Genomic DNA, 17,353 nt, shown 5'->3' with positions numbered 1-17,353 from the left:
GTGTAACTCAAAAGTAGCTTTGTTGCTGGAATTACACCAGTGTCAGGCTGATGCAAGGAAAGGATTTGCACCACTGTTTGGAAGGTTATTGCTGACAGAGGAGGGATTTGCTGCAAAAATTTCTTTGTTGTAGTGCCATTGCGCTTTTTTCTGATCACCAAGTGACTTTAGCTGCCCCTTGTATGACTTCCTGTCTAAATCCTACACCAACCTTGTGGCCCTCCTCTGGACACTATCCAGTACATTGATATCCTTTTTATACTGTGGTGCCCAAAACTACACATGGTACTCAAGTACACCGGAGCAGAGTACAGCAGGACAATCATATCCCACAATCAGCTAACGGTGCTGTGCTTGGTGTACCCTAGGACTTTGTTACTGATGACTCAGAAGAGGGTAACTATAGATTTTTATCTTATTTACAGCTGTCTCATTTGTCACTTGCTTCTGCAGCTATTAGAGGCAGAGGAGAAATATAAAAGGCCCTTTTGGGAGAAAAATACTTTTAAATTAACCTTCGTACCTGTCCTTGCAAACAAAGAACTAAATTCACAGTGTGCGTCACTGGAAATTATTAAACCTAAGTTTTGAAAAGACTTGTATGTTTCAGGAATATGCCTTTGCTTCTCTTTTCTCAAAATCCCTGCTTACAAAACAGCTCCAAGAAGGGCGTTTAGTCCTGAAAGAACTCAGTGCTGGTCTCACTACAAGTGCCAAGAGGAACTTGTTGCTTGCCCAGGATGGACACTCCCTCATTTCAAGAAGGGTGAAAGAATGCTTGCTTGTTGTCAACCTTAACTCACAAAATTTCTAGTAGTAGGAAGTAATCAAGCAATATTACTAGGACCTTGTAACACAGAATGCTAATACAGAAAAATGGTGGAAAAAAAATCTGTTGAAAACGCTTGAGAAAATGTTGAAATTTCTTCAGAAATGTTCACAGTCTTGATGTTCACTATGGTGTGGGTTTATCTGCATCATATTCTTTTCTCAGACCACTTTCTATTATCTCAGGACTTCACTTACCAATTTATTGGATGAAGATAATATTTCACTTGGACCAGAGGTTTTAAGTCTACAGTATTTTGTTAATCAGAGACCTAATGAATCTGAAAGACTTAGGATACACTTCACACTTGCAGTTAGCTCTTAGGATACACTTCACACTTGCAGTTAGCTCTTGTCTTGTTGTTCACTTCCAAAAGGGTCTTTTATTCATTTATTTACAGAAATATGGAGGACACGCTTTGTGATTCCACTTCATGATCTGGCAACCCACTACAGGAGCCAAGATTCAGTAAAGAAGAAAAAGGTTTTCACCAACGGAAGGCTGCTCTGCACACTCCCAAACTATGGGTTGAGGTATTGCCCTGTCTGCTCCTGCCATCATGTGGTAGCTGGCAGTCCCACAGGGTCTCATGCGTGCAGAAAAAAGGACTTTAAGGGACTTAAAATCACTATTCATAGTGTAAAGCCAAAGCTTTAAGTAGAAAATGCATCATAAAACATTTGTGATGGTGTCATTTTAACCATGTAGTCTAAGGGAATAGTCAAGATAAACTTTACGAGTGGAGGAAATATAATCATTAAAACCTATGGGATAGCAACAAAATCATAAAATTTCAACATGTAAGGATTTGTTCAGATCTGAAAAGGTTATCTACTTTTCTCAGATGTGTAAATTAGTCTATTAAAAGCCTTATCTCTACCTACAGGCCTTGTCATTAAAAAATAATTCATTCATTCAACAGTCTGCACACAAGATGGCTTATCAACTATCACAAAAATATAGCCCTACTAAGTGCCAGTTTGTTAGCTCACTGTTCCAGTCTCTGTCTGCATGTGTCACCTTTGCTTCTGAGTTACAACTGTGACTTTATAGGTTTCAGCTCTTTTTTCTTCTTTTTTTTCCTTTTTTAATGTCATTGCTTGGCATTTTGGTTACATCTTGGTACAAGATCTCCTCCAAAAGGAGATTTTTTTTCAAACTTGTTTACCTGTTAGTGAGGTACATCAGTTACTCAATAATTCAGGATACAACATTTAACACTTATAACAATGATAAATTAGTCTTTTTTATAACCTTAACGTTTTTCTCTTTTGCCTGTCACTCCTCCACTTTTAAGGTTTCTGTGCTTCTGAGATCATAGCAGTGAAGCGGAATCACAGAAGCACAACTTCATTAAATTATCCTAAAATAGCAAGGCCAACAGGACTGTGAATGTCCTCTTGTGTGGACCACTAATAGAATAATTTACAGTTCATTGTTTTTCTCGCTTTCTTATTATTGCTTTAATTATCTGTATCTAAAAATAAAATAGATTGATTTACAAGAAATGTATGTAAATATTCAAACTTTTTATTTATTAGTTTCTAAAATCTCTTTATTAATGAAAGTCCATGAAGGAATATGATAGAAATAATTCTTTTCCTTTAACATTTTGGAGAATCAGATCTTGATTATATTGTTTCCCACACTACTAGAATACACAATTCATTGGAAAACAAAAACAGGCAACAGAAATGGGGGGAAGAAGGAAGATATTGCAGAGCTATTGAATTTAAAGCAACTATAAAAGCTGAAAGTGAGGTGATTTAGTATGTCTTTCAGTTGAAACAGTAGTGGTGAAGAAAATTTGGATCTGAAGGAAGAGTGTTATTGTGGGTTTAGGGAAAAACGATAAAAGTCCCTGTAAAGGAAAAGTATCGCTGGAATCAAACTGGAGTATTTGGTCTATTCCCTGCTGGTGATATGTATTTTCTGTGTAGTTTTGCCACTGCATCTTCATGCATAACTATAAGCTACACAAAACCTATAATTTCAGGATGTTTTTTCCAAGATATTTATGTGCAATCTGGTGAGACATATCTGTGTACAGATAAGGGTACACTCATACCTTCAGGTAATTTTTTTTTATTGCTTATTTTGCATGTAATCCTTGTGTAAAATGGAGCAATTTTGATCAGAACTATTACCATTGTACTGCAGCCACCACCCAGTTCACCATTTCAGGCTTTTACTGTATTTGAGCTTATGGCAACCGGTTGGGGGGGGGAAATATTCAGACAATAAACCAGAGCGTTCCAGCTGAGAGTTTTCAAACCATCAGGAAGATAACCCTGACTGTACTCCAGGGCACTATGGACCTTAAACTGCTTCCAGAGAATTAAATGTCAAAGCTTTGGGATTTAATAGCCTATCACCTGTTATGTACATTGTGATGACTACTGTAATCCCATCATCCAATCTAAAACGCTGCCTGAATGAGTAAACTGGATGCCTGAGTGAAATTGGATAACTTAGGAGTTGGTAATGGTATGATATATGCAGCATTCCCTACCCAGTATAAGCACTTCACAGACTTATTGTGTTTTAAGCATGTAGGTGATCTCACACAAGTCAATGTAGGCATGTGACTACGTTACTTGCCATACTGGGGCCCAAACCTTCAGTCCAAATGCTACTACCATATGGAGGTGAATATACAGGGCGCACTCTACTTAAAGATATGTGCAGAGAGAGAGGAGAGAGAGGATGTTTGTGCACAGTTCCTATCAAGTAGTGTTTGGAAACGGTCAAAGATATAATTAGCACTCAAGAGGTGATCTGATAGGAAGACTGTTCTCACCTTCAGAAAAATTTCCTAGAGCTGGATTTCAAGGGGCTGAGTTTATACCCATGTATGCATTTGGGCCAGGACCTCCTATCACAGCCATGCTGCTGTAGAGCAGTAGTGTCTTCTGTGCCTTGTGTGGTCTGTCAGCTCCCTCCTGCCTTGAAAGAAAATCAGCATCACCTGCGTGTTTCTTCAAAGAGAAACAACCCCATTCAAATCAACAGTAATGTCAGTAAAGCAGTGATTTCATCTTTGCTTGTGCATACAATACATTTGCATATTTGAATATTTGTAGGGAAATTTTCCACTTAATTAAATGTATTTTGTAAGTTAAAAGTGTGTTTACCGTTGAATAATTCAGATATACTATGTGTGATGTAGTATTGATCCAATACCAATGGCAATCACTGCAATCATTTGATCAGTCTTGCAAATAAATTATTATTGTTATTATTTTAAACATTAGAACTGAGAGTTGCTTAACAGATAGAGCTTGGGATCACGTTTCCAAGCAGCTTCTGCTAATGTACACTACCATCTCTCCTTCTCTCTTAGGAAGTGTTGTGAAAACCTGTCTTGAAGTCTTCAGAATCCTTGAAAGAAACAGAAAACAAAGGAAAATCTATTCCTAGTCTTTTAGTTTAAGTAGATAAATTGCCAAAGGACTTTGTGTTTGAGGGAGTTCACAGATCTAGGGCTGAGTTACCGCAGATCCAATGCCTGGACCCCAACATTCAGATTGCTTAGGTTCCAACCACACTATATCTCTAACCAGACTTTTTAATCTTTCACCTGCATTTTTGCAGGACCATGTGGAACAGAAAATTAGTTTCTATGGCATCACTGGAAGAATAAAAGGCACTAACACATTGCACAAGATTTCTTATAATGCTTGTTCACTCAAAAAGGGCCACAGGTTTCATAAAGTAACTTTTTGTGTGTGGGTTTTGTTCCTTTTTTTTTTTATAAGTGCTTTCCTCCCTTCTCACCCACGACTAACTGACCAGTCCTTGTTTTGTTCATATGTCGTTTACCACTCTACACACTGCTGTGCCGTACGTTTGCTGCACACACACTGTGAAAGAGGACAGGCTGTGTCCAAGTATGTACTGTCTCAACTGAGAGAGAGAGAGAGAGAAAAAGAGACACAGAGACATAGAGACAGACAGAGACGTAGGTAGCTAGGTAGGTAGCTAGGTGGGTAGGTAGAGAGACGATGCTTTCTAACATGGACCATACCACACTACTGTAGGTGGTTACCTTCTCCATCACTCTAGGGATGGTGGTGAAGTCGAGGGGACCATTAGTTACCATTGTACATTCTCATTTCAAAGGATGTAATTAGAATTAATCACCAAGACCTGTAGAATGTATACCAAAAAGTCTCTGATAGTAAAAAATATTCTATTTTTCTCCTTATGCAGATTGACTTCATACTACTGAAAATTTATCATGTTGCTATCAGTGACCTAGTCCTGTTTCTGATGCTAAATAAAAGAATAATATTTTTTTTCTCTTTCTGATAGCCATGATAATAATAAAACATAATTCTTAATCAAGTATCCTACCCTACAAACTGAAAAGAAGCACCTCTGAAAGTAACACCATAGCCGTGGGAACTGTTTGGGCAAATAATTTCAGTCTCAGCTTTGGCTTTAAATTTCATGCATGTGTCTTTTTCATATACTAGTCTATGTAACAGGAGGGACATAAAGGCTAGCATGCTTGTGTTTTGTTTAAGCTGTTTCTATTGAAAAGCTTTAGTAAAAATATTTTTAATAAGGTCTTTAAGATAAAAGTAATTATTTTTTCCCTTTATCATAACAACTTCTGAAATTATTGCTCAACGAGGTCTTAATTTTAAACAATTCTTTCCACATGGGATTCATATAACGTCTCTGCACTTCTTTGTTTTCTTGAGCAGTGATACTCTCAGTGGGCAATAATTCATTTTACAGACTGTGTAGAGATGTCTTTTACTTTTATGTGGACACAGACATTTTTAAAAAATAGAACTTTGTATATTACAGATATTGTCTGTTCTAAGTGTACTGTAGTTTCAGCTATGATTCAGCAGAATATTTATGCATCTGCTTCTGACTATTTAAGTCATCTGGATTTAGGAGTATGTTTGAATACTTTGACAGGCTTATCTTCCAGTCTCCTATAGAGAAATGAGAATATCAGAGCTATTTCCTTACCTTTTTCCTTGAAGACAGTAAAACTTTATCTTCACTTTGTGATATGGTGTTCTGCTTTGTCTCCAGCGTGGTCTGAGATCTGGAGTGGCTTTGGCCAGCCCTGGAGCCACAAGATAACTGGGAAGAAGGAGGACATTTAAACCTGCACCCGTCACTTCAGCAAAGTAGTGGGATAAAGCTGACATTTAAACAGAGATGCACCTGACTAGATTTCAAACCTTTTGGCTGGTTGAAGATCTGGGATCAAAAAGGTAGTCTTGCTTGCAAGCCTAGATTTCCAAATTCCTTCATGTACAAACATCTCAGAGAAAAATAATTTTTAAAGAGTCCATTGTCAAGAAATTAAAAGCAACGTCACTGAGGGGTAGGGATAGGAGCAAAAGTGAGGACAAATAATATTGTGTCCCAGGCAGACAGACCTTCCTAGCACTTCCTCCAGTCACTAAGAGGTAGTGCAGGGTTTCTAGGCTGGGAATAGGGAGGTGAGGAGAAGCATCAGCATTTGGCAGGGCTGGGTAGAGAAGAAGCCAGGGGCTGGCAGCCTTCCCTGGGCTCTGGGAAAGGAGCAGATTGAAATTCAGGAGAGAGAAATGCATCCAGTTCAGCCCTTTCTTTCTTAGATTCAGCTCCCAAAATTCATCTCCTCCCTTTCTGTGATTCAGAAATCATGGCAAAGGACAGGCAAGAGCAGATAGGACAAAGTAGAAAAATGAAATTCTTTAGTATTTGAAGAATGAGAACACGGTCTCCTTGAAAGAATTTTCACTAAGGAAGAAGGAAAAAACAGAGAGAAAATAATTAATAACAAATGTATTCATATAAACTTGCGGAGAGTTCTTCTCCATTTTTACATTACTGATGCTTTTAACTGCTGCCATTCATTAGACCAGCAGCAAAAGAGAACAAAAGTGATTTGAATAGACTCATAATCTGTTTTATTTAAATAAATTGGGGTAAAGTCTCACAAACCAGAAAAATTTAATTAAACCCTTGCTTTTAGCTGGAGAGAGAACTAACAGTTGCATTTCTGGGAAATAAGCCATTTTCTTTAAAGTTTGTATATACAGTCTTAAAATTCAGAAGTATTAGTGGCACAAAGAAAAACGAGAGGAGGGGAGGGTCTGTTTTCTTCAGCACTGCTTTCTGCACCTTCTGACTTGTGTGGATGAAAAAAAAACAATTTAACTACTGTAATAGCAATATTCCTGCTTTGGAAGTAAACCTATACAAACAGAAAGAGAAATATATTTACTTTCTTCTAATGATATCTCATTCAGAATTTTGGTGCTCGAGAAACCAGTAAGGATTTGGACTGTAAAGTCTAATCCTTATAAATCTTAAATTGCATCAATGAAATATTTAACCTCGCACTTTTTCCATCTGATTTTGTAGGACAAATAATTAATCTCTGAATTATAATCCATGATTTGAAAAAAATTTACACTGTGCTTGGCATTTCCTCACGCATGCTTGTGAACACATTTGCTAGTTTCCTATACTTTGGCTTGTGTTACAGGTAAGAGATAACTGGACTAACACGATTACCAGCTCTAGGTCAGCTGTAGCAGCATGGGCTGTGTTCATCAGCAAAATATTAACTGTGCCTTTTGATCCTCTACACTACTTTAAAAATCAGGTCTGATAGCGCATAATGGGCAAAATTCAGATGACTTTTCTGTTATAGCAGAAACTCCTCCTTTTCACCATATTTTTGCAGCGTAGAGTGACTTTGTGAATTTACCCAACTACCACCAGCACAAACCATAAATTAAACTGTCCTAGTAACCCTTTTTCTAGTTTCAATATTTCAAAAGTGAATTCTGAAATATGACCTTTTTTAAATAAATCACTGTGGCAATACATTTAATTCACCTTTAGTAAGATAACTAGCAACTTGTCAGAGCAGCATCTAAATAACTATGAAAGCAGCGCAATGCATTTTTAGAAATTCATTGCAGATCTGGATGCTGTGAGCTCATACATCTTAAAGGAGATTGTTATTACATGTTTCTCAGCATTCATCTTCTGCAGTGGAGGATCTATCACATGGGCAAATCTCGTGGTTAATTCCCCACTGTAATCATAGCATGATTAAGGTCGGAAAAGACCTCTAAGTCATTCAGTCCAACCATTAGCCCAACACCACCATGCTTACTAATCCATGTCCCAAAGTGCCAAGCCTACAAATTTTTTGAACACTTCTATGGATGGTGATTTCACCACTTCCCTGGGCAGCTTGTTCCAATGCTTTGACACTTTTGGTAAAGAATTTTTTCCTAACATCCAATCTAAACCTCCCCTGGTGCAGCTTCAGGCCATTTCCTCTCATTCCACCATTTGTTACTTGGAAGAAGGGACCAAAATCCACCTCATTACACCCTCCTTTCAGGTAGATATAGACACCAATAAAGTCTCCTCTGAGCCCCCTTTTCTCAAGGCTAAACAATCCCAGTTCCCTCACCTTATGTTCCTCATAAGACTTGTGCTCCAGATCCTTCACCAGCTTTGTTGCACCTTCTGGACACGCTCCAGCACCTCAGTGTCTTTCCTGTACTAAGGGGCCCAAAATCGAACACAGTATTCGATGTGTGTCCTCACCAGCACCAAGTACAGGGGGACAATCACTTAGCTACTCCTGTTGGCCACATCATTTTTGATACAAGACAGAAATCTATCTGTGTCTTCTTGGCCACACAGGCACACTGTTGTCTCATGCTCAGCCAGCTGTCAACCAGCACTGCCAGGTTCTTTTCCCCCAGGCAGCTTTCTAGCCACTCTCCCAAGCCTGAGGCATTGCACGGGATTGTTCTGACCAAAGTGCAGAACCTGATACTTGAATCCCGTAGAGCTGGCCTGGGCCCATCGATCCAACCTGTCCAGGTTCCTCTGCAGGGCCTTCCTGCCTCCAAGCAAATCAACACTCCCACCCAATTTGGTGTCATCAGTTATCAGCCATTTTCTCAAAAAATCATGGTGAATAAAAACATTTAGAAAATTAGAGTATTTTCAGTAAGTTTAAACGCCAATAAATAAAGTCAAAAGTTCCTCTAGGTTAAACAACTGTTCTGTTTTATTAGAACAGGTTCCAAAAATATTAATAATTATTTTCTGCTGAAAAATACCATCTGTTTCTAGGAAAAGAAACAAGTAATAATGAAATTTGCTGAGTGCAAGCTGCAAGCAACTATAATGCAGTTATAGTTGAAGTTTGGAAGTGAGCATTCAGTAAGTCTGTGAAAAATCTTGTTGCAAGAAGATCTGTTGTGATGATCTCAAGCTACTGAGCAAGGCAGCCTGCCTCTTCTACTTTATATTTGAACACTATTTAAACACTTAATGTCTCCCAGGGAGACTTGAATTTGTAAATCAGTTCCTAAGATTCCCTTGGGACCATGAAAAAGTCATCCTTACCTTGTGACCGCCATTACATAGCAGGCTTGAACCAGGCTGTCATCCCCTATAAAAGGGTAACTAAACTAGCAATAATAAATGCAAATATGTAGCTTATTGTCAGCTCCAGCTCAGCAATATTTTGTGAGTAATCTGATACAATAGCTGGCCATAAGTCAATTCATACTCTGTTGCAGGAATGACCCTATTTATATTAAATGTCTATTCAAACTACTAAAAGTCAGTAACACTGGGAAATTATTTTTGCTCCTACCACTATTGCTAGTATAGAAAAGCAGCGTTGCACTTTGAACCAAGCCACCATCTGTCATTTCATGCCTCACCAAAACATAATTTAACATGCTATAGTAGAAGATTTGTGGTGAAATGGGCAAGAAGGTTTTGTCATTCTTCTGCTAACCTTTAGAGCTAAGGAGGGAAAAATCTGTGCTCCTATAGACAACTGTATTAGAATAAGATTAATCATACCCATTTACTCTTCTTCCACTGATTACAAAAGGAGTGTAAGTAGCCTGTTCAGATTAGAAATATGGATCAGAAATGCAGCATCTGATTAGATGAATAAACCTTGATTCATCTACTTACGAGTAGAACATGTATTGACTATCCATATGTAGTAAATATTTTTCCATTTACAGTGCTATTAGCATTCAGATACTATCTTGATAACACTGAAATCAGAATACCATAAACTACAATAAAGAGAATTTATACTAAGTATGCAGTTATGATCATACAGTGGCTATGGATATTCAACTCTTCTTTAAGCATGTTTTGGGGTCCTGAAAAAAATCTAATTAACAAAACAAAACCTGATTTCTTATCTGTGTCAGATCCTTGAAGGCTGGAGTTGGAATTAAGCTTGGGAAAGCAGACCTTAAAATGTCGCATGCCCCTTTGTGAAATTAATTTCAGCATGAACGTAACAAAGATCAAGCAAATGTCTTTGAAGGGTCAACTCAATACAAAATCAAGTGGTTCAAATTAACTCCTGTACTGTCTAGCATAAAAAAATTGTTTTCAATTGACAAAATGGACTGACTGAAATGCAAATTTAGGAAGTCCATTCAAAATTGTCCTTTTTAATATTCTTACATGCTTGCATAAATTTGGATGCATGGAACTGTAATAGGAGAAAAGGATATAGCAATCCCTTTTACCTGGACACCTACAAATACACAGGAACTTTTAAAGTGGTTAACTAACTAAAAAATATCTTGATTTTTAGAATCTGATTATTTACATTAGTATTTATTATTAGTTAAGGTGATCTCTAAGAGATTCCGCTGTTGATCAGGATCTACCTCTATGTCTAGACTAATACATGATTAATAAGAAAATATCAGATTGCACGGCAGGCAGTATTTTCAGCACACCTGAAAATCAATCCACATTTTTTGGAGGACCAATGTTAGGCCCAATGAGCTTGTGAATGTCAGACATCTCCGGTCTTTGCTTTCTCTCCATTGCATGATCACAGAAATGAATAAGAGATAGTCTTCCCTCTGCCTAACCAATAAAAATATCTTGAGTTAACAAACTAATGCAGCATATTAGCATTAGCCATACTGCATTGAATACTGAAGCATTTGTTTGATTGGTAAAAATCTACAGCCACTTTTTCTGCAGCTTTTTGAGAAAGAATATAAGCATAACTTGGCCTCTTCCACGTTTGTGAGATCCAGTATTAAGTTTATTGATTGTTAGGTTTGGGAATGAGCTTAATCAGTCAGAAGAGGTCATTTTAAGGGCTAGATCACCATGTAGGGTCCCTTTTCCATACTGCAGCATCGGCAATGACAGTGGTTTCTCTGACTCCATGTTCCTGGAAACCAGGTTAAGCAAAAGACTTGCCCTCCCTCCCTTCTTTTTTCACTCAGGCTCCGTACAGAAAGTGCAAGCGCCTGCAGGAGCCAAGATTAACACTGCAACTTCTTGTGCATTCTGCTGTGTCACAACTGTTCCCCTTTGCCTGCATGCTGTAAGCTGAACTGCTCTGGACTTGGTCTTCTGAAGTACTGAACTTACTGGTACAGTCCTAAACCAGAATCTAAGCATATGACTTCAGTGGAGTTGCTTAACATGCTTCAGAGCCCATAGGTTCTTCAGGGTTCTCTCTTTTGGCAGGTGGGGCTGATCAAATACAGCGTGTAGATTTCTGTGAAGGCAGACAAGCTGTTTGTACCATGGGGCAGATGAAGGGCAGCATTACAGATTCATGAGGTAAAAGAAAATTTAGCTAGAGAAAGACACTAAAAATTTAATTTATGTTAATATTTGCAACCAGTTGAAAAGTGTAAGCTGGAGAAGTGAAAAGAAATCCTAATGCTAATAAAGACCGTATGAAAAGCAAACTCTGTTCAGTGACAGATGGAACAAGTGTTGTCAGAATATAAGCTGACCTGCACTGCAAAGGATCAGAAGACTTATTTCAGTGTTCCTAAAAAATATGGGAAAGTAAATATTGGAAAAGTCTGGTAATTATTTCAATAACAGTTTGAAATGAGCATTTAGATTTGAGCAGATTGTTATGGCAAACCTGTAAGACATTTAAAAAGAGAAGAATGTTTATTGGCAGTGGGATATTCAGTATACAGAAAAACCTCATTCAGACCTCCCTGTGCATCTTAAGCTTCAAGGAACACCTGGCATGCAGCTGCAAAGAATGTTGCACATCAGATCATATACAGCTACATTTCATCCTATTTAACGACCAGTCAATAAACAACTGGTCAGAGCTGGGGCTACATTCTGCTATCAGAAAGCTCTGGCAGAGCCCACCAGATGAAAGTGTAGGTCAGTCTACGCTTGTCCTTTTTAATTCTCATAGTCTGCCATATCCATTTTCTGTCATATCTGTTTTTCACAATGTCCATTTGCTATCATGCTTTGTGAAAACTGTAGCCAAATCTACAGAACAGGATCATCATAAATCAGAGAGATTTGAGTATTTTAACTTGGCATTTGATGATAAATGGCCAGGGCGTCCTTTCTCTGTAGAACTGCAAGTCTGGAAGAAAGGAAATATTTGCAATTTGAACCCTAGAGAATTGCTCTTCCATCTTGACCATTCAGCCTGGACAAATGTTTTTACCTCAGAGAAAATCCATGATATGCTGTAAAAAAGGAGTTCAAGACATATAAAACATGTCCAAGTTTGCAAGGGCAAATTAACTGCATCTTTTTAAGAGTAAAGATATCTGACACCCTCAAACACACAGTGTACTGACTGCTCACAGCACCACTGCACAGCTTGACTAGTAGGACTAGTGATTCCACTAAGCTCACAAAAACCCCATGTGGACATAGAATTGTAGAATAAGGTATACATGATTTGCAGTAGTAAAAAAGTCTGCTTTCCTAGATTACATGGTTTGGAGGCACTGTTAAGTGTACAGGAAATTAAGCCCATTTTTCTGTATAAGTCAGGTCTAGTAAGGAGCCTTACTATCAAGACAACACTGATATAGACACACCAGTGGTGTGCAGACTAACTCCAGAGCTTATGAATGAAAGACTGGTTTTAAATTCTTCAAGTGTTTCACCTCCAGTCCAGAACAACTAATACATCAAAATACAATCATTAGGATGAAAAAGAGAAGAGGGATTTATAAATGACATCTCAAAGGTACCTGGCAAAGGTGCTTTCTTTATGTATTTTTCTACATACTTGTGAAAACATGGAGCTGAGAGCACATACCCAAAACAGGATATAGGAAGATGTAACAAAATATTTAGGCAGAATCTAGATATTTACTCTCAAAAGTGTCATCCTGAAAAGGCACACCCAGTTTCTATCACAAGCAGGATGTGCCTGAGCTGGCATGGATATCTTTAGGCATATTTCTCTGTATCATATTTGAGGGTCCCGTTTTGGAAACATTTGGAGATTTTTGCATAATATTTATCATTTTTAAATAATAAATAAATAAATATTTATCATATTTATAATATTCTCTTCCACTAAAATGCTGGCACTTTTACCCATTAGCACACTGTTAGAGGTGGTCACCTACTAGGAAGTGGAAAACATGCTCTCTCTATCTGAGGGAACTTGAGCCACAACTTCCCCTAACTAGACCATGCCCTTGCTCCTAGATTAATTTATTTTTCTTTGAATTTCCCTTGAAGAATATTCCATTGACAGGTTCATCACCAGCTCTCCAGGAGAGGGTCCTAAACTTCCCTGGGGTGAATTCTGCACTGCTCTGCACTGTTCTGCACTGCACTGAATCAAGTACTTCTGGGCATGTGTAGAAGTGACACATAGAAACTTCCACATGAAAAAAGGAGACAAGTAAGCAGCTGACACTCCTACTGGAGTGTTCCACTTGCATGGAACACGTGAAGTTGCCCTCAGCCAAAGAGAAATGTGTGGCCAGGTGTTTTGGTACCTGTATTGGAAGGGGAACCATAGATTCTAGCATCTGATTCTGGGACTGTCAGTATATTTTCTATTAAACAGATTTAGAAATTCATTGGCCCTCACCTGTTCTGAAGCCACTGGATTTGGTGCCTGTGCTCATTTTCTCTTTATCTCTAACCTGATTACTTCTGAAATTCCATTTTCTTTTCCTCATACCCAAGCTCACCTAGAACTTCATGGTCAGGACATTCCCTTTGAGGGAAGATTGTCTAATCCCAAGCAAATAAATTTCAATTCCCATCTCCCTGTTCTTTGTGAGTAAAAGCACAGGAGCAGAAATCTTTGTAAACAGCCACTCTGAGAATGCCCTCTCAGTAGGAATAGGATTTTCTGGCACTTTCTTTTTTTTTAAGAAAAGTCATAAAGAAATCTCATCTGGTCCGGTCATAGCTGTATGATGAGGCCTTTCCATAGTGATCAGAGAGAGTTCATTGAGAATGCAGAAATCTTGGCGCTGTGTTACCTGGCCTGGCTTTATGACTTTTGAAATGCCTCTTAGCTTCAAACAAATGGTTCTGCAGGTGATTAGTGACAAGTGGTATATATCATAACTACTTAATCATGATCAGTTCTTCTGGAATGACTCTTTTTGAAAACTTATTCTGCAGAACTGATCAGAATTTCAAAGGGACAAGTGTGAGAAGAAAACGTGAAGCATTGTAAATATATAAGGGAGAGGTTTGATGCCAAGACCTCAGCAAGTGTGAGTTTTGCACTGAAGAGCTGGCTGAATAGCATTTGTCAATTTTTATAGACTTGAAATTATTATTTTAACAAAAAATATTAAAAAAACAAAACAAGCAAATTGTTACTTACCATGTGGCATACACTTATGCTTTTTGCTTCCAGCTTGGTTTGACAAAGTTAGAGAAGAATTTTTTTCACAGCCTGAGAGAAGGGATCCATCAGGCTACGTTTCAGAGAAGCCATAACCTAAAATGACTACACTGAAACTAACTGCAGCAAAACAAAGCATTTACTTCATAATCTTAACCCCCAGAGCCGAAATTGTTAACATTAGGAGTCTCATAATTTTGTAGATATGAAAATATGTTTTGAAAATTAAACTGCTTTTAAAAAAACTAATGAACCATTTCTCCTGATGGCAGCTTAATAGGGAGATGAAGCAGTTAGCAGGTTCCCCTTCTCTAGCTATGAGTAGTTATATGGTTCCAGAAGTTCTTACAAAAACATGGCAGGCAGAAACTGTCAGAAGAAAAAGTTGTCATTTGTGTCTGTAACACTGTGACCAAGAAACATTTCTAAAACCAAACTGTGTGGTTCAATGTTACTCTGGTTTTAGTAGCACACTATGATAAGCAATTCTTCCAACTCTCCACCAGTCACGTAGGGATAGAATCTGTACAACTAGAACTGTTTCTCTATATGTTACCAGTATTGTCAGAAATGGACCAGAACTGTTCCATGGCTAGAACTGAACCATCATTGTGTCTCCATCACATGTCAACAGCACCTATATTAGCCTATTACTACCACAAATGGCAGTGATGTGATTATCTTCTATCCTTCAAAAGAATGACATTTTCATCTGAACTGTCTCTGCCCTTCTTGAAAGGACAAAAACTGGTAAAATATTTTCTCTGTGTGTGTTTTTTCTGGCTTTGGATGGAATAAAAGAAAGTTTAAATGAAATAAATACTACATTTGTATTTTAATATAAATCATGCTTCTTCATGTATTTATGATGATATCATGATTTCTAATGGAAAAAATCTTTTCCACTCACTGTAAAACTGCTTGTGAGCAATAAAACCGGCTCTTATACAAAGCATAGAACTACACAAAATTTAAAAATAAGTGTTTTAACAGTGACTTAAGGACCTATAGGGCTTCAGCTACCTTCACTTCATTAAAATACAAAGTTTTTAATGTAATATTTTTTATGTACCACACACAGGCAGAATAAAAAGGCCAAACATCTGTATCTATGAAACAATTAAAACTGCTTTTCTTTTTTTTCTACTAATAAAAAAAAAGGTTAACAACATTAACAAACAAATCAGTAATCATTCAAACAATTATAGATCCTTTCTTTGAAATGTTTAAGTCCATACTCCACTTTCATATACAGAAAGACTCATGAACTAATTTTCAAAACTAGTTCACTTAGTTTGATGTCTGATTTTTGGACTCAACGTGCTTCAGTTTTGAACTTTAGCTGTCCACAGGTAAATCATTTAGTGGCCTGAAATTAGGCAAAGTTGCCTGATTTTTTTTAAATATTAGCTAAAGTAAATTGCCAGAAGCAATGCAGACAATCTTAGGAAAAACAGTCCCTCTGCTCAGGAAGGAGCAGCATATTTAAGAAATCTCTCTGAGATATCACTTACTCCATCATTAAGTTCCTGCAAGATCTTTTTTAGTTTTGTTGAATGAGTATTTTTGTAGAGTAAAATATTATGTCTGAAGATTCTTACCCATGAGATCAGAAGCTGAACTCATAATCTATGAAATAACTGGCAGAGCCTGTGAATAGTTGTTTATTATATGAGTGATACATAATAATGTAAATATCATGGATAACATATGGCAATCACTTGCAGGACAAACAATGGAAGTTAGAAAGATGATACCTGTTTTTCTTTTCTGATAAGTCAATCAAACAATTAAAGAAAAACAACAAAAATCAAGCTTCAAAAGTAAAAAGATATTAAAATTGTTCCTACTCAGGATTAAGATCTGCATAATGCGTAAACAAATACAGCAGCAACCATCTCGGGGCTTTTCTCCTCCCACCAAAGTCACCAGGAATAATGCTGTAAAAGCAGTGGGAAGTACGTATGCTAGACCTCTGCAACCAGACAAGAGAATCTGCTTACAATAACTGAGGCTTTTTTTACTGTGATTATTTGACATCTTCTTTGGCAGCTAAAACCACTCAAACAATTAAGTGTCACCTGATGAGTCAGACTAACTAAAGAATACACTCTAAGGTGATATCTACTGCTCTTCTGCCAGTGGTTTTTCCCTTAACACTCTCAGAATCAGCAAAATAAGATCTCTGTCTACTTCTCTATTGTCACACTTCCCAGAGTTAATTAAACTCCCGCAACTGTTGGGCTGAGACCCACAGAGCATTAGGCATTTACACATATCTGCTTCTACTCACTCCTCAAACAGAGGCAAACTTGAGTGTCATAACTTTTCAAATCATTCTGGCACAAATTGTGATAGTTTGTCTGGAAGTCTCTTTATTCACACAGTAAAAACTGTGCATCATACAGAGATAATATACTTTCCATTTTCAAACAGAGCTAAACTGTTCACTGAGCTAGATCAAATAAATGCCAAATCAAAGTTAATGTTGAGGAAAAACCTTGAAAGAATTTCAGGTTCTGCTGCAACTTCTTGTCCAACGTGCTTAAAAATTGGTGGGATGCCTTTGGACAAATCTGTATTGCAATAAAGCATAAATCTATTAAAAAATGCATCCTGCTTTCTCTAAAACTGACATCTTTATATGAACAATTCTTTTGAACACTTGCATTGAAGACATCTTCAGCTTCAAAGAGCAAACCGCTGACCTGGGTCGATACAGAAAATTTGAAGGATTTATTATACAAGCCTGCATAGAAGTCTTAACTAAGTAGAATTGAAAACTCTTTTTTCTGGAAGCCAAAACAATTAAATTTCATATGATTAAATTCTCTATGACTGAGAATTACAGGTGTGGAACA

Source organism: Cuculus canorus, chromosome 3 (genome assembly GCF_017976375.1).
Source record: "Cuculus canorus isolate bCucCan1 chromosome 3, bCucCan1.pri, whole genome shotgun sequence".
Taxonomy (NCBI): Eukaryota; Metazoa; Chordata; class Aves; order Cuculiformes; family Cuculidae; genus Cuculus; species Cuculus canorus.
Note: the sequence above shows the minus strand (reverse complement) of the source record.